Genomic DNA, 23,099 nt, shown 5'->3' on the forward strand with positions numbered 1-23,099 from the left:
TCTCTCCTCCACTGTCTCCTGGAGTTTGCTTAAATTCATGTCCATTGAGTCAGTGATGCTATCTAACCATCCCTCTGCCACCCTCCTTCTCCTGTTGCCTTCAGAGTATTTTCCAATGAGTCAGTTTTCTGCAATATGTCACCAGAGTATTGAAGCATTAGTGTCAGCATCAGTCCTTCCAGTGAATATTCAGGGTTGATTTCCTTTAGGATTGACGGGTTTGATCTCCCTGCTGTCCAAGGGACTCTCAGGAGTCCTCTCCAGCACCACAGTTTGAAAGCATCAGTTTTTCGGTGCTCAGCCTTCCTTATGGTCCAACACTCACATGAGGGTTAGGAGGGTCCTAATCCAATCTGGCTGGTGTCATTACCAGAAAAGGAAATCTGGACACACAAGAGACACAGAGGACGTTCCTGTGGTTAAGAATCCATGCTTCCACTGCTGGGGGCACAAGCTGATCTCTGTGCAGGGAAGTTCTGCAAGCCTAACAGTGCTACACATCCCCTCCCCTCAAAAACAAAAAAGAGAGAGCCACCAGGAGTAGATGGGCACAAAGGAAAAACCACAAGAGGACACAGAGGGGTACTACGTATAAGTCAAGGAGAGAGGCCTCAGGAGACACCAACCTGCTGACACCTTGATCTTGGACTCTCTCAGCCTACAGAACTGTGAAAAAACAAACTTCTGATGTTTAAGACACCGAGTCTATGGTATTTTGTTGTGGCAGTTCCTACAGGCTTATATAGGTACAATAAATAAATTAATTGTATTGTATATTAGAAAGTGACAAAATGCTATGAAACAAAATGAGCAGAATTAAAGGAGGTCAAGGATACTGGGAAGAAGGGTTATAGATTGCAATATTATGTCAGGTGGTCAGAGAAGGCCATGTTGAGAAAGAAAAAGATAAGAGATATGAGAACAGGAAAGCAAGAAGTTGGAGGGTAGGGAGTGAGTCAGACATGGGTACACAGAGAGCTTTATTTTATCAGTAAGGTTTTGAGTCTTGTGCTAGGAAGTGGGTTTGTCACATTACTATCTGTACTTTTTGGTTTGCCTGATATATTTCATCATAATTGTTTTCTTAATTGTTTTATTTTTAACTTCCCATCTTTGTTAGCATGAGTTTCTTTTTTAAAAGATTTATTGAAATGTAGTTGATTTACAAGCAAAGTGATTCAGTTATATATATATATATCGGAAAAAGTATGTGTATATATATATAACATACTTTTTCCGATTCTTTTCCATTATAGGTTATTACATGATATTGGATATAGTTCCCTGTGCTATACAGTTGGTCCTTATTGTTTATCTGTTTTGTATATGGTAGTGTGTATCTGTTAATCAAAATTCCCAATTTTTCCCTCCTACCCTTTTCCACTTTTGGCAACCATAAGTCTTTTTCTGTGCCTGTGAATCTACATCACAATATTTTTTAAAGATTGGATTAGAAGACTTGGTGACTGGACACTACTGGTTACTACCACAAGAGTGCAGCTGGAGAGGCAAGATGGACAGGGCAGGTGGGTGCCAGTGATACAGGGCGAGGCGTCCTCGGGATGCTATGATTGATTGAGCGTGGGAGGTGAAGAAGGGGAAGGCTTTGGGATGACTGCCTGGCACAGGTGACTGGAGGAAGGTGCTGCCACTCATGAACAATTAATTAACCAAAGCCAATACATTATTACTAACCAAAATCCACACTTTATCCAGATTTCCCTAGTTTTTACCTACTGTCCTTTTCCTGTTCCAGGATCCTATCCAGGATCTCCCATCACATTGAGTCACCATGTCCCCTTAGTATCCTCCTGACAGTGACAGTTTCTCAGACTTTCCTTGTTATGGCTGACGTTGACGATTTTGAGGAGTGCTGGTCATGTATTTTGTAAAATGTCCTTCAATTTGGATTGGCCTAATGTTTTCCTTCCTCCCCACCAACTTTTCTGTAGTAGTAAAAGCTGTCTCCTTTCCCTCAAAACACAAGGAGAGAGCACCTGCTGGTAAGAGCCTGAAGTGATGGTGGGAGAGCCTCAGGAAACTCTGCAGGAAGCCCAGTTGAGAACAATCCCTCATTTATAGACCAGGAAGCAGCTCTGCCCAGCCCCCCAACCCCTCTCTGGGCAGGGTCTTCCCTGTTCACCCACTCACTGCAGCTGTGTACATTACCTTCCCATGTGAATTTCCTACCCCACAGGGATCTACACACAATCTCTTATTGTTCTGATCTTCTCCTCAAGTGACTGTGTTAGTCACTCAGCCATGTCCAACTCTTTGGGACCCCATGGACTGTAGCCTGCCAGGCCCCTTTGTCCATGGAATTCTCCAGGCAAGAATACTAGAGTGGGTAGGTATTCCCTTCTCCCCCGGGATCTTCCCTACCTAGGGACTGAACCTGGGTCTCCTGCATGGTAGGAAGATTCTTTATCGTCTGAGCCACCAGGGAAACCCTTCCCCGCCATACACACACTTGAATCTATCATTGCTGAGCAAATGTATTTTCACTCAGATCCTTCAGTTCAGCAAGACAGGTCAGTGGGTCAAGGACCACTTTGAGAAGTTAGCCAGAAAAACACACACATAAGGTCTTGTTCCATGATTTCAAGGGCCCACAAACCCTCTGAGAAAGAAACATTTGGAATCCCCGAGACAGGGCAACATATGAAACATATACACTTAACTATGGATCGAATGTTTTGTCTTCCTAAAACTCATATGTAGAAGTTCTAACACCTCCCCACTAGCCCTTGGCCCCTGGTCCCCTGCCCTGCCATGTGATGGCATTTGGAGGTGGGGTTTTTGGGAGGTGATCAGGTCATAAGGGTGGAGCCCTCATAAATGGGATTAGTGCCCTTGTGTAAGAGATCCCAGAGAGCCCTTTTTTCTGCCATGTGAGAAGACAACAAGGGGCAGCCTGCAACCCAGAAGAAAGCCCAAAGCTCTCTCCAGAACCCAACTATGGTGGCACCTGATCTCACCCCTCCAGAACTGTGAGAAATAAACCTCTGCTTTTTATAAACACTTGGTCTATGGTGCTTTGTCACCAGCTTGAACAGACTAACACAACATTCTAAATGGAATTAGAGGTGACAGGTCTCCCCCATACCTTAAGATGAGTGGGTGCTGTAGAACACTCAGGTTTGTCAAATCCCGGTCTCCAGTGTCCAGTGGACCTAGGCTAATCCTCCTTCTAGTGCTATCACCTGGCTGAGTCCTCTGTGTTCCCCTTCACATCCTGTACAATGAAGATAATATCCAACTTAGAGCTTGTGGTGAGGACGGAGTGAGACAAAGCCCAGCACAGTCAGTGTCCGGTCAACCTCAGCAGGTGTTGCTGTTATTATTATTGCTGTTGCCACTGCTGTTGTTTTTGCTAGCAGGCAGGAACGCAGCCTGCTCCTTCCCCCCTGGACCATCCTCACCTACCAGCAGACCATGGGTGGAACCAGAACTAACATTTTTCTAGGATCTGTACCATTCAAGGCAATGACCAAAGAGGAACATTCCTCAGCTAGCAGAGGCTCGGGAAGCAGCTCAAAACTCAAAATAACTGTAGAAGGCAGGGGGCATTTGGGGTTGCATCTGTATTGCCTCAGCTAGAGAGAGGGTCTCTTAGGGAAGGTCTCAGCACGTCCTTCGGCTAGGCAATGCTTTTCAAACAGCAGGCTGCACCCCCTTAGTGGATATGGAAATTAATTGAGCAGGTCATGACCCACTCTCTCTCCCCGCCTCAAAAGAAATAAACTGAACTAGAATAGATCAGAAGGCATCATCTTTAGAAAGCATAATGCTGCTTCAGGAAATTTATTTTGCTTAAGAGTGTGTGTGTGTGTGTGTGTGTGTGTGTATCTGTCTACTGCGTCATGCTGTAAAATGTCTTTCAAGGGTCAGAAGTCAAAAACTTTTTGAGCCACTTCTCTGTAGTGTGTGAGAGAATGAGGTTTGGGGGATGGGGGTTATTAAGCACCCCCCACCCCCCAGCCAGGGCTTCCCAGATGGTACTAGTGATAAAGAACCTGCCTGTCAATTCAGGAGACATAAGAGATGTGGGTGCCATCCCTGGGCCAGGAACATCCCCTGGAAAAGGAAATGGCAACACATTCCAGTATTCTTGCCTGGAGAATCCCATGGACAGAGGAGTCTGGTGGGGTACAGTCCATGGGGTCTCAAGGCATCTGGCAGGACTGAAATGACAGCAGGTAAGGAACAAAAGAGAAGGGAGAGTTTTTAGGACCAAGAGAATCCGGACAAGGGGTAGGGCCTGGGTGTGGAAGGTGCTGGAATCTGTCACTCCACCACAGGCCCCACCCACCCCACAGGTTATTATTTTATCCTTTTCTGGCTCTGTTTAGGGATCAGCAGTTTTTAAAAAAAAAATCAGGCTCTTAAACAATGCGGACTTGTGTGTTTGTCTGCAGGAGCAGCAAGGAGCTGGGAGGGCCTGTAACTGGTGCTGCAGGGTCCAAAGCTCAAGGGACAGAGGGGGAGGCGTGGGGGCCTGTTAACAAGACCCCAAGCAACTGCAGCGAGACCAGCTGGCCTGAGTGGAGGCGTCTGATCCACCTCCCTCCTCTGCTTCAGGGGCTCCTCCTGCCCTCAGGGTGGAGTGGGAACAGAGCACTTCATCCCACCCTCAGTCCTCTCCAGCATCCCATCACTCCCCCCTGGTTCTCCGGAAGCCGGACGTCCTGAATTCCTTCCCACACCTTCATGCCACCCTCCTTCTTCTGGCCTCAGATGTCTCCCACTGACTTTCTTCTCTTCGGAACAGCCTCTGGGCCTTGTCCTTCAGGCGTCATCTTAGAAGTCACCTCCTGCCCGCCCAGCACCAGGTGGTTGGGTCACTGGCGTGACTCCTGGGGTGTGGGCCGGTCACCACTCCAAGACGGAGCTCCGAGGCAGGACCCAGGTCTACCTCTCAGCTGCATTCCTGCCTCCCTGGAGCATAGGGACACCCAGCCACGCCTGAGTCAGTTTTCATTAAATGACTAGGTCGAGGAGAAAAGGCTGAGGGGCCAAATGCTATTTGCTCTGACAGCAGGAATTTCCAGGAATCTGAGCCATGAGGGGTTGGGGAGAGCAGGAAATGCTAGGCCAAGGACAGAGGTGAGTCAGAGAGGCCAGGAGACCACACCAAGTGAGAGGCTGGCGCTGTCCAGCCAGGCGGGTGGGGCAGGAGGCTGCCGCAGAGCAGGCTGTGGCGGCTGCTCCGCCTTTGATGGCCTGGGCTATGCGGGGGCTGTGGGGGCCCAGCTCCTGTCCCCTGGGCGCCTTAAAGGAACCTCAGGACCTCTGACTCCAAGTTCAAAGGTGGGAAAGTACAGCTGTGTTTAGGGTGTGGGAATGAGAACAGATAGTGGCTGGAGCAGTGAGCAAACGGGGAAGGAAGAGGCAGAGGGGCCAGGGTGGGGTGGGGTGGGGGCCATGTCTTGGAAGGCCAGCTCAGGGGATAGGTCCTGTCCAAGGCCATGGGAGACCACCAGAGGGGGAGGTGGGCTACAACCACCATCTCTATAATTCCAAATTTTTGCAAAATTGCATATAAATTTTGGTATGTTTTTCTAGGGAAAAAAACCATAGCTTTCATCAGATCCTCAAAAATGTTGTGACCACAAACAGTAAACAAACTCTGTGTTTGGGGCTTCTGAGCAGGCTTCAGGACTATCTCTCTGGCAACGGTGTGCTTGGGAGAACAGAGTTTCCCTAGGTTCCCTGGTGGAAAAACATGTTTCATGGCAAGACCGTGTGTAAATATTTGAGATCTGACATTTGGTTGCTTAATAGGTTTGCCTGCCTCTTCACATAAGTGTTAGAATTGTTATTTTCTGATAGAGGTAGCGCCCAAAGTGATCTACATGCCTGTTACATTTGCAGAGGCCTTGCTGGGAGATTCTTTAAAGAAAAGGAAGATTTTATAAAGAAAAGGAAAGCAGGGAGATTCTTTCCTTTGCTCCTTACCCCACAGCTGACCTTAACTCTACCTGGAGATCCCAGCCACAGACCTGGCTGGTCTCCTGCTGGGTCATTTATTTGTTTATTCAACAAATCTTTTTTGAGTGCTGACCATGTGCTAAGCATTGCACCAAGTGGTAAGGAAGTCTTGCTCCTTGACCTCAAGTAAACCACAAGGCAGTCGGGGATATGGGTGGCAATCAGGTAATTGCAGTCTGAGATGAAGGGAATAAATGTAGGTTTCTACTCCAGTATGAGGGGAGGAGAATAAGTGGGCCTGGGCCATCTGTGGAACGACTGATGACCACAGGGTGGAGAGGAAGGCCACCAGCATGAGGCCTCATCTTCTTTGTATGCCAAAATGCCTAGCAAACCCATTGAGTTTGACATTCCTCAGATACACAGAGGAATTCCACTTCAGCCCTCTGTATGATCTAAGACCAACTGCAATTGGCTTTTGCATGTTTTGGGTTTTTTTCCCTCCTTTTCTTTATAGGTTCTGGGAGGCACAGGGATAAAGGAGTTGGCCTGAGGAAAAACTCAAAATGTGTTGTAGTCAAGTTCATTGTTTTCAAGAATGAGGACATTTGTCTCCCTTTGTCCAGGGATGTCCAGCTGGCAGATGCCTTTTCTTCCACTCACATTTCTGCTGACATCTGTGCGTGGGTCTCCCAGGCAGCAGTCCCTTGATAGAACACCTGTCCTCCCCAGGGCCGTCCCATGGGATGATGGTGAGGCAGACTGCCCTTCCCTTTTCCTTCCTGTCACTTGATGCTCCACCTCACTCCCCATGACTGCACCAATGGTCCTTGATGTGTCAGACTTAGCTGAATGGCTGGGGATAAACAGGGAGAATTACTATATCAGAGGGGAAAATTTGTCCATTTCATATGATTCTCCTTCTGATCCAAGAGTAAGGCATCACAGAAGTCCAACCTTGCCTAAGGAAGCCTCACTGGGACTCTTGAATTTCTCATTTTGCTCTGCTACCCTCAGCTCTCCCCTCTTTCAGGCCGCAGGGCAAATATCCACTCTCCTTCCTCTTTAGTGAAAGTGAAGTTGCTCAGTCATGTCCGACTCTTTTGTGACCTCATGAATTGTAGCCCATGGAATTTTCCAGGCAAGAGTACTGAAGTGGGTTGCCATTTCCTTCTCCAGGGGAATTCCTGACCCAGGGCTCAAACCCGGGTCTCCCGCATTGCAGGCAGAGGCTTTACTTCTGAGCCACCAGGGAAGCCCTCTCCTCTTTAAGGAGTCCCCTTTCTGACCCACACAGTTGATTTCACCCTAGAATGTGTCCTCCTCCTCTCTCTAGATGGACATGGTAATTCCTTATCGTCTTTTGCCAAAGTCTGATGTGCCTGGCTGGCAAACAGATAGGGAAACAGTGGAAACAGTGGCTGACTTTATTTTGGGGGGCTCCAAAACCACTGCAGATGGTGATTGCAGCCATGAAGTTAAAAGACGCATACTCCTTGGAAGGAAAGTTATGACCAACCTAGACAGCATATTAAAAAGCAAAGACATTACCTTGCCAACAACGGTCCATCTAGTCAAAGCTATGGTTTTTCCAGTGGTCACGTATGGATGTGAGAGTTGGACTATAGAGAAAGCTGAGCGCAGAAGAATTGATGCTTTTGAACTGTGGTGTTGGAGAAGACTCTTGAGAGCCCCCTGGACTGCAAGGAGATCCAACCAGTCCATCCTAAAGGAAATCAGTCCTGGGTGTTCATTGGAAGGACTGATGTTGAAGCTTAAACTCCAATACTTTGGCCACGTGATGTGAAGAGTTGACTCATTGGAAAAGACCCTGATGCAGGGAAAGATTGAAGGTGGGAGGAGAAGGGGATGACAGAGGATGAGACGGTTGGATGGCATCACCGACTCAATGGAGATGAGTTTGAGCAAGCTCTGGGAGTTGGTGATGGACAGGGAGGCCTGGCATGCTGCAGTCCACGGGGTCACAAAGAGTCGAACACAACTGAGCAACTGAACTGAACTGATGTGCTTGTTAATCCTTGTTAATCCCCCTATGTTAATCCTAGAACTGGGCAGCAGGTAGGGCTGTAGGAAGGAATAACAGGTGACCCCATCACCTGAATCTGAGAGCCTGTGTTCAGAATGGGGGCTCTTCCTGTCTGTCAGGAGGGTAACTGTCATTCAAATACAAATACATCTCCTAAAGAAAAGCTTTAATTCTCAAAAATGGTACCATCTAGATCCACCTCAAGGGAGGCAATCATCGCTGTAAGTGTCATGTAATCTGCATAGATCCCTGCCCACAACGGATCCAGCAGTTAGGAAACAGAGCAGTGTTCCTCTCTGGTGCAGCAAACCCACCCTGAGCCTGGCATCCAGGCAGTGCCTCTGGACTGACAGAAATCAAAATACACTTTGCAGTACTATGTGATAATATTCAATTCTGCTCTAGAAGATAAGAAACAAACAGGATGGTTACTACTCATAAGAAGTCTTAAGGAGAGATAAAAAGCAAATTGCTTTTGAACTGTGAGCAAAATGCATGAGATGTGTTAAAAACAGTAAGGAATCCACAAACATAGACTAAAGGAGAGTGTTCCTTGTAGACAGAAAGGAATGGAGAGACCAGGTCATATGGCTCAAAGCATGCCAGGCTGATAGCTAAATCATCTCCAAATTGGCCAATCCGAAGACTCCTGTATTGGTCCCACTTCAGCCTCATGTGTGCTCTGCCCTAGAAATGAAGACAAAACCCTTGGACACAGAGCAGGCTGATCAGTGAGCTGTATCTACTGGCCAGGTGTCCTTGGACCTGTGACACCTGGTGTGAGTTGGCTCCAGGCTGAGGCCCCATGTTGAACTTCGAATTAGTCAGGGTTCTCCAGAGAAACAAAACCAATAAAGTGTGTGTGTATATATATGTATTTTATATACAGTAGATATATAGATGTGTATATATGGGTAGCACTAACAGCTCAGTCAGTAAAGAATCTGCCTGCAATGCTGGAGATTTCTGTGTCGGGAACATCACAGGTTCGATTTCTGTGTCGGGAAGATCACCTGGAGAAGGAAATAGCAACCCACTCCAGTATTCTTGCCTGGAGAATCCCATGAACAGAGGAGCCTGGCAGGCTACAGTCCATGGCGTTGGAAGAGTCGTACGCAACTTAACGACTAAACCACCATGTGGGTAAAGGGAGAGATGTATTTTAAAGAACCAGCTCATGTGACTACAGAGGCTGGCAAGTCCAAAATCTTCAGAGTAGGCTAATAGGCTGGAGATCCAGAAAAAGTTGCAGTTTGAGTCTGAAGACAGTCTTCTGGCAGAATTCCCTCTTTCTGGGAAGGTGAGTCTTTTTGCTAAGGCTTTCAATGACTGGATGAGGCTTACCCACATTATGGAGTACAATCTGCTTTCCTCAAGTCTACTGATGTTAATATTAGTCTCCCCCAAAACACACCTTCACAGAAATATCTTCAACAGTGTTTGACCAAATATCTAAATACTGTATCCTAGCCAAGTTGACCCATACTAACTATCACAAACTTCAGCCTTGGTTCTTGTAACTTCTCCATCACCGGCAAGGCTGATGTAGCCGAGAAAGAGACAGAAGTGTGAGCATTGCATAACCAGGGGCCAGATAGAGTGGTCCTTCCACTCCACTTGCACCCTACCACAAGTGTGCTAACCTGCCTGTTTCCCCTTCTTATGTTTTAAATGGATTTAATAAACTGTATTATTGGAGTATCTTAATCGGATATATGAGACTTTTCTTCCTTGACCTGAGATAGCTTATCAGTTATTGGACTTGGAGGGTACCAAGGCAATTTCTCACACTGCAATGTCCAAACATCTATCATCAGCTTTGCAATGACATTTTTCTATACTTTAGACCACATCCTTTCTTATTCTCTGTGGGCAGTGGGCATGGGAACAGGAGTAATTGGGATTAAAATGCTCCATTCCATCACTGGGTTAACGAGTTTTATTCTTCTACTTATAAAACTTTCCAAAAATATTTGACTGTGTTTTTCAGGGACTGGAAGTCTGGGGAGAAACTGTGAAGTTACCTTCTGTCCATTCCATGGACAGAGGAGCCTAGTGAGCTACAGTCTATGGGATCACAAAGAGTTGGACATGACTGAGTGCACCTGCTGTATCTGTTCTGTAGTAGTTGGTTATTAGGAAGAAAAGGAACACTAGTCAGGGACTCTGATCAAAAACAGAAAATACAAGCTGAAGTTCCCAGATCCATCCCCCTCCTTACCTCCTCCTGCAGGAGCCTCAACCTCAGCCACCACAGAGGTCACCTCCAGGTCAGAAAGGGAGCCCTTGCTCTACTTACAAGGTGTGTACAGGAACTGTGAATGGATTGGCTGAGAATTAAACTCCTTAAAAGCAGGGACTTGTTTTCCTTTGAACCCCCAGCACCTACATCCTGCCTGGCACATAAGATGCTCAGTGAAACTTTGCTAAACTGAAGAGGAGTTGGAGAGAGAGCCAACTGACTGGTCTGCAGTGAGGGAAGATTTGTTTCTGACTGCCCATGTTGGAAATCTGAATGCAACTTTCCCTAGAAGTGCTGTTACAAATACATGGTGATTATGTGCTCAGTACCATGGTGTGACCCTGAAGGAGTTAAGTAGGCTTTTGCCAACCAGTCTGCAGGCATAACTAGCATATATAACACTGTTTTCCTATGGGATATATATCACAAATTTTAACTAATTTACTTAAGAATTATTCATAAGCTGAGAACTGCCTGTACCTATTGCCCCTATTGTCAGCCAGCCCTTCATCCCAGCATGTCCATATCCTGGTGAGTATATGGGAAAGGGTTCAGGTTCACTGATCCCATCACCGCCCTCCACCTGTGGTACACGCAGTGATTTTGCACTCCGTTCTGCACCTTGCAGCTTGGTGCTGTAACATCTCAGGGCAGAAATTGCTCCTGAATGTCACACCTTCCTCTCAGCACACACTGTCAGCCCCCAGGACATTGTCAGTGCAAGAAACAGGGTAGTCACCACACCACTTCTTAGGAGAGCTGTTTTCCACTCACATCTTCCCCCTGGAATGTGGGAGGGGCAGGTTGTTAAGGGGGGTGACAGGGAAGAGGATGTACAGCTGTGGTCACAGCCCCCACCCCACGGCGCGCCCGCTCATTCTCCAGTAGGGGGAGCCAGTACATGGCAAGCCTCTTTCTTCCTTTCACTGAAATTTTCCGGCCTGATTCAACTCTCCAGTCTTAGTGGTAAAGGAGGGATTTCTGCTTTTCAGAATGAATACTATTAATGGGTAAAAGATTCATTTTATTGAACATACATTTAAATGTCTTGAATGAAAGAAACATGCAAAATGATTGTGAACTGTAGTGCTTTCTATGGCCTAAGCCCATGCAAACTTTTGAAGAGTAGCCTAGGAAACAGACTCTGAAGAATATTTTTTGCAACTTCATATAGTGAAGTTAGATCAGTGGTTCTCAGCTGAGGACAATTTTGCCTCCCAGGAGACACATGGCAATTTCTGGAGACATTTTAGGTTTTGATAACTGGAAGGGAGGGGGGAGAGTCCAGTTCAGTTCAGTCGCTCAGTCGTGTCTGACTCTTTGAGACCCCATGAACTGCAGCACGCCAGGCCTCCCTGTCCAACACCAACTCCCAGAGTCCACCCAAACCCATGTCCATTGAGTCAGTGATGCCATCCAACCATCTCATCCTCTGTTGTCCCCTTCTCCTCCTGCCCTCAATCTTTCCCAGCATGAGGGTCTTTTCCAATGAGTCAGCTCTTCGCATCAGGTGGCCAAAGTGTTGCAGTTTCAGCTTCAACATCAGTCCTTCCAATGAACACCCAGGACTGATCTCCTTTAGGATGGACTGGTTGGATCTCCTTGCAGTCCAAGGAACTCTCAGAGTCTTCTCCAACACCACAGTTCAAAAGCATCAATTTTTCGGCGCTCAGCTTTCTTCACAGTCCAACTCTCACATCCATATGTGACCACTGGAAAAACCACAGCCTTGACTAGACGGATCTTTGTTGACAAAGTAATGTCTCTGCTTTTTAATATTCTGTCTAGGTTGGTCATAACTTCCCTTCCAAGGAGTAAGTGTCTTTTAATTTCATGGCTGCAATCACCAGCTGTAGTGATTTTGGAGCCCAGAAAAATAAAGTCAGCCACTGGCCAGAGATGCTGCTAAACATCCCGCAATGCACAGGACAGCACGCCTCCACGCACACAACGAGGAGTGATCCAGCCCAAAATGTCAGTAGTGCTAAGAATGAGAGTCCTGAATTAGATGGATATCTGTGGTCTGTCAACACTATGATATTATCTAGGGTAACATCTGAAGACCATTAACTAACATAGTATTTGCGAAGATTACAATGTATATCAAGGCAAATGACTTTCTTCTAAATTTTATCTCCTTATCATTGGTTTAATGCACAGGTTTTTATACCATGAATTGAAATTTTTTAGACTGGCCTTAATGTTTGATCTCTCGCTGTTAACCATTTTCCACAAATCAATTATGTTTTTCTTACTCAAAGCAAGTGATTTATTGAGAGAAGAGAAGAAAAACTGCAAAGCATATTGAGATAAAATGGCTAGCTTATTTACCAAACTGGTGACTACAGCAGATTGTATTCTCTGTAAATGACTGCACCCTACATACTCTATCCAATATGCTCCTCTTATGTGACTTTAGCATTCCTCCCATTGAAAGGTGGGGCCTATGCTCCCTCTAGTTGAACCTGGGAGAGTTTATGGCTATGGCACAAATTAAATTAAGTGACTCCTGAGGTTAGGTCATAAAAGGAATATAGCTTCCTCTTGGTTCTCTTGAAACCTATCCACCATGCTGTGAGGAAGCACAAGCAGCCACATATGTAAATATTCTGGCCAACAGCCCGGTTGAGGAACTGAGATCTAAGTTGAAAGCCAGTATTAACCACCAGACATGTGAGTGAGGTGGTTTCTGTTTTCAGCCATTGAGTCACCTTCAGTCTTTCAGTCCTTTCAAATAAGGAGACAGACTTTGTATGACAGAGACAAGGTGTTATTGTGCCCTTTCCAAATTTCTGCCCCACAGAACACATAAGTATAATAAAACTGCTATTTTAAGCCACAAGGTTTGGGAATAATTGCTATGCAGTTAAGATATAAATGGAATAGTAATTTTTCCTCAAATATATATAAACTTTATCCTCCAATAAAACCTGCAAACTACTATACGTCATAGATTCTTCAGGAAAGTTGCTAAGTGGCCAAAATGACAAATTCTAAATTTCTAATGTCAAAGATTTACCAAAGTGGTAAATAAATGGTGAACATGCAATAACCTTCCTAACCTGTACCTAAGGCAGACATCACTAATTAATCACAGAACTCTTTCTTGATGAGCCTTAAAACCCTTGCCAACAAAGAACTCAGCAAAATGCATTGACAATTACCTGATTTGGCTTGGCACACCATTTGAAAACTCTTTGCCATCCTCAGTCTTTTTATTTATAAGAGTTGAAGCTGGTTTTCACTGGCTAATTCCCAGACAGAAGGATTCATCTACTGTTTAATCAGGTGCACACAAAAGGATGTGTGGCTTTGCAGCACCCATTTGCAAAAATTCTATTCTATTAGCTCTGTAGATGAATATGGTTGGGATCTTTTTATTATGATTTTTGAGAATTTGGCTATAAAACAACAATAGCAATCTACTGGTGCCAAAAGTCACTTTTATAAAAAACAAGCAAACCCAAATCCCCAGTAACATCAGAAAAATGTTAAACTGCCTTAAAGTAAACAGTGGAAGAATCCCTAAAAAAGAAAGAAGACTACTATGATGAGATGGACCCACATGTCCAGTCTGTGATTGAAGATTGTCAACTTTATAGGAAGGTTCAGAGGTGGAATCCTTAATTTTAGTTGGATGAATCAAGTAGATGGTGAAAGGGGACATTGGTACATGGATTGTTTTGAAGTTTGTTCAATCCACATTGTTATACCAGGTCTAGGGAAGAGCATGAGGTGAATATGCCCTCTCTTTTTCAATTTTCTGTTCATGAATTGGTGTCTTCACCTTGCAACTGACAGTTAAATTTCTCTCTCTCATCTATCAGGGATTCTGAGAAGCCAAAAGTTGTTTATTTTTAAAAGGAATGTAATAACGGTTATTTGAAGAAAATGACCAAGGTTACTGAATTCCTGGGCAGGCAGGCAAACCATGTATCGGAGGCACTTTCTAACTCAAGATTGTAAGGATTCTGAAGACATCACGGTAAACTTAATCTTTCATGGTGATTTTTTGAACTCTGAATCAAGTCACCTACTAAAGAAGACAGGAGTAGGGACAAACAGGAAAAGTTATATTGACTAAAATTCTCTAATTATTCTTTTGAGACCATTTAAAAAATCATAATTTAGCCAAGGCAGTAACCTTAGGAATATTTCTGAGATCTTTAAGAACTGTCTTCTGCATCTCTCATCTGCTCTCCTGTGTCCCTTCTCACCTTCAAACTGCCCCCCGGCTTTCCTTCCTTCCCTTTTCCAAACTAACAAACTCTGTGTCTTCCTGCTTCCACTTAGACACTGAAGCTGACCTTTCCCTCCCCTGTCTCTTTTAGAGCTTCCCATCTCTATCCCAACCCCTAGAAAAACTATGTGATTCCTCATCTAATCTTCTAAACAGATTTGAGCTGAGGTTTACTGTAGTCTATTTCTATTAAGAGCCACTGTCCTAGAGGGAAAAAACAATTGAGAAACAGATAAGTTAAAAGCAAATGAATTTGATTGTTTTATCTATTAAGAAGACTACATAAAAATTCCAAAGAAGGTAAGAATGTCTATGGACATTAAACATTAAACTCTCACGATTCTTTGAGAGAGGTATTATTGTGTTCAGTTTTCCTGATGTGGAAATGGAGGCTCAGGCCTGTCAAGAGATTGTGTCGAGCTCCCAGAATTCAAACTCAGACTAAGTGAACTACAAAGCAGATGCTCTTAACTGCCATACCTCACTGCCTCCTGTTGTATGTCTTGGTTTTGAGAGATAATAGGATAGTCCTTTCTGGGCAGCTTGAAGAAATAAGGGCATTTTACCATCCTTATTCCTGAGAGCCAGTGTTAAAAAGGCACATGTTTGCAACCGTGGGTATGCTGCAACACTTAGGAAATGGCTTGCTTCGAATAGCTGAGGGCTTACTAATTTAAACACCGATTTTTAAATGTGCATGGAAAATTTTCTTAAGTGTGTTATGTAATATCTTGCCTTCTTAAGCTAGATATTCTAAACATAATTTAGCCTTTAGCCTTTCCTTATATACTCCAGGTTCACCAATGTGAACATTAGCTGCAGTTAGCGAGGCTCTAAGACAGCTATGCCCTCGGGACTGTTGAAGTACATACGGCTGTTTTTAACCTACATTTCAAGTGGTCCCAGACTACCATGCTATTTGAGTTCTTGTGTCTGCTTTTCATAGATTTTCTGCCATGCTGTCAGCCTCTTGGTTATTGACTCTCGGTGCTATTAGTATCTGCCTGCATTAGTCTTTCTTTGCCCTCTTAGATTTCCTACTTATCATCTGTGGTGGATATGAAACCAAGATATTTAGGCCTGTTTTGTTTGGGGGGAAAAATGTAAATACTCATTTAATGGCTGAGAGGATTTCTAGTGAGTAGGAAACATGAATTTTCATGAATAGAACTTAAAATATCTATTTTAACTTTCTGATTCTCTGGGTCAATAATTGAAGAGGTTGTTAGTTAAGCAATATCCTAGCCATATTCATTGGTACAACCCCCCAACAACCTCCTTTAAAGGAAATTGTCAGCAGCCACAGCCTATGGCTTCTTCGGGGGTCATGCTTTGCCTGTTTGATCATGGTCTCTCCCCAGTCACACACACTGCATGCTGCTGATAGAGCCCCGGACCCAAGGGCAACCAGACCACAAGTTGGCCAACAACCATGATAAAAAGATAAGCTGAGCTTAGCCCATCCAACCCTGAAAACCATATTTAGGCAAGTGAATGAGAGGTGCTATCTGAAACAAAAAGCTCATGAGGTTGCACTGTAGTGCATGAGGCTGTGATGTATCATGAGCCACCTGAAATGATGAGGCAGCAGAATCTCTAGGAAAGCTGGTTAGAAGGAGGAGGAAACGGAAGCAAGTGCATGGAGTGAGGCAGAGGTGCTCTGCAGGAGACAGAGAGAGAGTGTCTTATTCTATGTGATCTTAACTCCCAACACCAGTTTTCTCAAAGCAACTTGAGTGAGTCTCTGTGTCTTCCACTTGAAAGAAGCTAACTACAAAAATAAATTTCTTGAGAGCTGAGCTGTTGGTATAACTTCCTATATACTCTAGATCCTGCACAAACAGAAAAACACAATTTAGTCACACAAGAGAAATAACAGCATTGGAAATGGAGACACTTAAAGTCAGAATCAACACAAAAGACAAGTGTGTATGAAGAAAAGATAATTATGCAAAATACAGGACCAGCATCCTAATACAGCTTGAATAGTCAACCCATCAACACAGAAACAAAGCTCATAAGATGAAAATGTAAAACAATCTGAAGAAAGCTCTCGAGTCCTGCTAAGTTTTTTTTTTAATTAAGTGATTACAACCTGCATACAAGTCCTGGTTATGTGGGTTTGTGTATGTGGGTGTGTTAGGGGAGCACCATATGGGGGAGGGCAGGGGTGTGATCATTCCCAGGAGACTCTACAACAGTCTTTGTAAAGAGGCACAGCTGGACAGCTGCTCCCATGGGGGCCCCACAGGGAAGAAAGCGATTAGCGGCAGATGGTTACAGAAACAAGCCAAACCTGAGGCCAAGATTCATCTCACCTATTCTTGGTGGCTCTAGAGAATGTGACTCAGTTGATCCTTTATTACCTCCACAGAGGTTAGCAAGGCATGATGAAGGTCCTCTGAATTGTTCTCATACCATAAGGCAGTCAATGTAAGGTCTGAAAACAGGGGATACACATCTCTGTGGATCACACATGACTCAAAGCTGGCCTCCAGGGATTTTGCAAACATTATTGTGGTTCACACACAAGACAGAGGAGAGGCAGGTGGGGCCGCCAACCATTCAAGTGATGCCACTGTTCCCAGAGTGTCCTGCAGGAAGACAGGAGCAGAGGTCAGCCTGAAAGGGAGCCAGAGTTGCCACAAGGAATGCAAAGGAATGGATCAAATCAAAAGGACTGGGAAAGATGATAAGCAAAACTAAGCAGCAAGATGAATAACTAACGTAGGTGAGAACAACACACCCAAGTGCTAGATATCCAGGGATGAATTAATCAGGTCTTCATCTCAAAAACAGGCCATGACTGAAGAGATCAGATAGAGAGCACAGAACAGCCAGGAAACCCAGAAAACCGGGTTCTGACAAGGGGCAGTGTTAGCCGCTCAGTCACGTCCAACTTTTTGCAACCCCATGGACTATAGCCTGCCAGGCTCCTTTTTCTATGGGCTTCTCCAGGCAAGAATACTGCAGTGGGTTGCCATTTCCTTCTTCAGGGGATCTTCCCAACCCAGGGATTGAACCCATATCTCCTGCATTGAAAGGCAGATTCTTTATCACTGAGCCACCTGGGAAGCCCCAAAACCATTAATTAACGGTCAATTAATTTACAATAAAGGAGGCAAGAACATAGAATGGAGAAAAGACAGTCTCTCCAATAAGTGGTGCTGAGAAAACTGGACAGCTACATGTTAAAAAAGAAAAAGATAATAGAACATTTTCTAACACCATACACAAAGATAAACTCAATATGGATTAAAGACCTAAAGGTAAGACCAGATACTATAAAACTATTAGAGGAAAATATGGGAAGAACACTCTTACATTGAAGCAATATCTTTTTCAATTCAGCTCCTAGAGTAATGAAATAACAAAAATAAACAAACGGGACCTAAGTAAACTTAAAATCTTTTGCACAGCAAAGGAAATCATAAACAAAAAGACAACTGATAGAATGGGAGAAAATATTTGCAATGATGTGACCAATGGGGGTTTAACCTACAAAATATACAAACATCTCATGCAGCTCAATATCAAAAAAACCAAGCAGCCCAATCAAAAACAGACATTTCTCCAAAGAAGACATACAGATGGCTAAAGAGTGCATGAAAAGATTCTCTACATCATTAATTGATAGAGAAATGAAAATCAAAACTACAATGAGATATCATCTCATACCAGTCAGAATGGCCATCATCAGAAAGTTTACCAAAAATAAACGCTGGCAAGGGTGTGGAGAAAAGGGAACCCTTCTACATGGTTGGTGGGACTGTAAACTGGTACAACCACTCTGAAGAACTACATGGAGTTTCCTTAAGAAACTAGAAATAAAACTACCATGAAAGTGAAAGTCACTCGGTCGTGTCTGACTCTTTGTGATCCCATGGACTATACAATCCATGGAATTCTCCAGACCAAAATACTGGAGGGGGTAGCTGTTCCCTTCTCCAGGGGAATCTTCCCAGATTGAACCCAGGTCTCTCACATTGCAGGTGGATTCTTTACCAGCTGAGTCACCAAGAATACTGGAGTGGGTAGCCTATCCCTTCTCCAGGGGATCTTCCTGACTCAGGAATTGAACCAGGGTCTCCTGCATTGCAGGTGGATTCTTTACCAGCTGAGCTACCAGGGAAATGCCCCAAATTACCATATGACCCAGTAATCCCACTACTGGGCATATACCCCATGAAAACCATAATTCAAAGAGATACACGTACCCCCAATGTTCACTGCAGCATTATTTACAATAGCTAAGACATGGAAGCAACCTAAGTGTCCACTGACAAAGGAATGAATAAAGAAGATGTAGTACATATGTACAATGGAATATTACTCAGCCATAAAAAAGAATGAAATCATGCCATTTGCAGCAAACTGGATGGACCTAGAGATTAGTATACTAAGTGAAGTAAGACAGACAGGCAAAGACTAATATCATATGATATCACTTAGATATAGAATCTATGCAAGTGATACAAATGAAATTATTTACAAAACATAAACAGACTCTTGGACTTCAAAAACAAATTCATGGCTACCAAAGGGGAAAGGTGGGGGGACAGATAAATTAGGAGTTTGGGATTAACAGATATACACTACTACTGAAGCTCCAATACTGTAGCCACCTGACGTGAAGAGCCGACTCACTGGAAAAGACCCTGATGCTGGGAAAGATGGAGGGTAGGAGAAGAAGGGGGTGACAGAGAATAAGATGGTTGGATGGCATCATCGACTCAATGGACATGAGTTTGAGCTAAATGAAATAGTGAAGGACAGGGAAGCCTGGCATGCTGCCATCCATGGAGTCACAAAGGATTGGACACAACGGAGCGAGTGAACAATAAAACAAAGATATAAAAAAGATAATCAACAAGGACCTATTGTATAGCACAAGAAAGTCTGCTCAATATTCTGTAATAACCAATATGGAGAAAGAATCTGAAAAAGAATGAATATATGTATATGTGTAATAATCACTTTGTTGTACACCTGAAAACTAACACAACATTGTAAATCAACTATGCTGCTAAGTCACTTCAGTCGTGTCTGACCCTATGCGACCCCACAGACGGCAGCCCACCAGGCTCCCCCATCCCTGGGATTCTCAAGGCAAGAACTCTGGAGTGGGTTGCCATTTCCTTCTCCAATGTGTGAAAGTGAAAGTGAAGTCACTCAGTTGCGTCCGACTTGTAGCGACCCCATGGACTGCAGCCCACCAGGCTCCTCCATCCATGGGATTTTCCAGGCAAGAGTACTGGAGTGGGGTGCCATTGCCTCCTCCAAGAAAAAATAAACTATACTCTAATATAAAATTAAAAAAAAAATTTTTTTAAAGGAACCAGGGTGGGGGTGGGCTGAAAACCAGAAACTTCCAGACACCACATTCACTGCCTACAGTAGACAGTTAACAGAGAGGGAGAAAGAGGGATATGGGGTGGAGCAACAAAGATGGCCAGAGAGAGGGAGGCTTTTAACAGAATTGAGAAAATGTGGCCCAAGCAGTTAATATCTTCTCATGCAAATTTCCTTCCTTCTAGGAATAAGGTCACTACCAAAACCTAAAACATGACTGAGGTAACCTTGAAACAAATAAGAGCTTCTTCATGAAATTACAATGAACAAGTCAGTGGCCTTTGGTCTTAACTCTGGAAACTAAATTTGCATGCTCATGGGGGCTTCACTAAGTCCCCCTTGACCATCTTGTCAACAGATCTTTTAAAACTGACCCCTGGGGGACTTCCCTGGCAGTCCAGTGGTTAAAAGTCTGTGCTTACAATGCAGGAGATGCAGATGAGATCCCTGGCTAGGGAACTGAAGTCCTGCATGTGGCATGGTATGGCCAAAAGAAATTAGAAAAGAAATACACTGATAAGAGTAAAGAGATAGTTGCTTAAATAAGCTCCTTTATTTAGTAAAACAATCATTTACTGAGAGGTGGAGTGGAAGAAAAGTATAACTTTAAGGAAAGAGAAACAAAACAAGTAAACAAAAAAATGAGCCCGGGCATGGCATACACTAGAGAGGTAGACAGTGTCACCTACACAGCTGCCTCAAGGACTCTGAGAGTACTACTTGCAGGAGGATCTCTAATTGTTCTGGCTAAATAGGGATGCAGTCAGCAAGTGAGGAGACTAAGGAAACCCCTGCCCCGGCACACTGTACTGGGTGGCAGGGAACTCACCCCAATGTGACAGAAGACCTGGCATCACCCTCAGCGCTCAACTACCTGACCCATCAGTTGCATCTGCCCACCCAACACTCTCTCCTTCCTGAAGTATCTCTTGGATCCCAGGATATTATACTTTCCCCGTTTTTTTCTTCTTCCTTCATTTATGGCTACTCTTTCTGAGAGTTCTTTTTTTGTGTGTGTGAGTTTGTTTTTTTTTTTAACTTTTGTTATGAAAAAATTTTAATCATGTGTTCAAGTAGAGAAAAGAGTGCAACAAAGCCCCATGTGTCCATCACCAAGCTTCAACAACAATTAACTCATGGCCTCTTGTTTGTCTTGACTCCCACTCTTCGGCTATCAAGATTATTTGGGGGAGGGTGTGGGTTTTCTTATAAAGTGATACATATATGCTGCAGCTAAGTCGCTTCAGTCATGTTCGACTCTGTGCAACCCTATAGACGGCAGCCCACCAGGCTCCCCCGTCCCTGGGATTCTCCAGGCAAGAACACTGGAGTGGGTTGCCATTTCCTTCTCCGATGCATGAAAGTGGAAAGTGAAAGTGAAGTCGCTCAGTTGTGTCCGACTCTTAGTGACTCCATGGACTGCAGCCTACCAGGCTCCTCCGTCCATGGGATTTTCCAGGTAAGAGTACTGGAGTGGGGTGCCATTGCCTTCTCTGGATTCATGTATTGCTCTTATTTATTTATTTTTATTGAAGTATATTTGACTTACAATATTATAATAGTTTCAGATGTTCAACATAGTGATTTGATTTTTTTGTGTGTGTGTGATTTGATATTTTTATACATTACAAAATGAGTCTAGTTACCATCTGTCACCATACAAAGCTATTACAATATTATTGACTACATTCTCTATGCCATACATTACATTTCACATCTGTCAGCTTGGGCACTGTTGGTGGGAATGTAAACTGGTACAGCCACTAAGGAATACAGTATAGAATTTCCTCAAAAAATTAAAAATAGAACTATCATACAACTCAGAAATTCCACTTCTGGGTATTTATCCAAAGAAAATGAAAACACTTAATAGTTTGAAAAGATACATGCACCCAATGTTCATTGCAGCATTATTTACAATAGCCAGGATATGGAAGCAAACTAAGTGTCCATCGATGCCTGGATAAAGATGTGATATTACTCATCCATAGAAGAGAATATTACTCAGCTATATTAAAAAAAAGAAAGAAATCTTATCATTTGAAAAGACCCTGATGCTGGGAAAGATTGAGGGCAGGAGGAGAAGGGAACAACAGGGGATGAGATGGTTGGATGGCATCACCGACTCAATGGACATGAGTTTGGGTAGACTACGGCAGTTGGTGATGGACAGGGAGGCTGGCGTGCTGAGGTTCATGGGGTCGCAAAGAGTCAGACAGCGACTGAATTGAACGGATGACAATAAGACCAGCCCTATAGGGTGTTATGCTAAGTGAAAGAAGTCAGAAGGAGGAAGGCAAGTACCTTCTGGTTTTACTTATATGTGGGATGAGAAAAACAAAAGAACAAACACAATAAAACAGAAAAGGACTCACAGATACAGAGAAAAAACTGGTGGTTGCCACTGGGGATAGAAGTGGGAGGATGGGCAAAATAGGCGAAGAGGATTAACAGGTACAAACTCACAGTTATAAAATAAATTAGTTTCACAGATTATTGTGAAGTGAATCCCAGTCATCACATCAATTACAATGTGTGCCTCTATAGACTTCTTTCTTAAAATAATTTCTATTCCAACAATCATACTCCCCACAAAATTAACAACTCCTTAAGAGTGTCATATACCCCGTCAGTTCTCACATTCCCCAACTGTCCAATAAACAGTCTTGTTGTTTAATGGCTTATTTGTTAGAATGGATATCCAAATGACATTCATATATTCCTACTGCTTAGTATGTCTCCTAAGTATCTCATAATTTATAGAATCTCTCTCCAAGTCTTTTTTCTTTTTCTTACAATTTTTCTGTTGGAGAAATTAGATTTTTTATCCTATGGAGTTTCCCACAAACTATATTTTGCTGATTACATCCCCTCATTTCTTTAACATGTTACTCTATTCTTTTTATTTCATATAAATTGGTCATTACATCTAGAGGCTTAATCAGATTCAAGCTCTCCTTTTTTGGCAACCTTTCATAGGTGGCGTTGAAAGTACGTAATGTTTGACTGAGTGTTTAACGATGTCAGAAAACACTGAGGATCACTGTCAGCTACTTGGTGACCCTGAGGTTCATATAAGAAAATCAGCCTGTTTGGTTCACCTCAGCATGACTGAGGTCTGCTGAGGGGCCATGGTCATCTCATGTCTCCAACTTCGTTTTCCCACTCACAAAATGAGAATGATCGTATTATCTAACTCAGAACTTTCGTAAAGGCTAAAAGAAATGACACGCGTAAAGTTCCTGATACACAAGCATTTCAGGGATGTGAGCTGTTATCCTTATTTT

Source organism: Cervus canadensis, chromosome 2 (assembly GCF_019320065.1).
Source record: "Cervus canadensis isolate Bull #8, Minnesota chromosome 2, ASM1932006v1, whole genome shotgun sequence".
NCBI classification, from domain to species: Eukaryota; Metazoa; Chordata; class Mammalia; order Artiodactyla; family Cervidae; genus Cervus; species Cervus canadensis.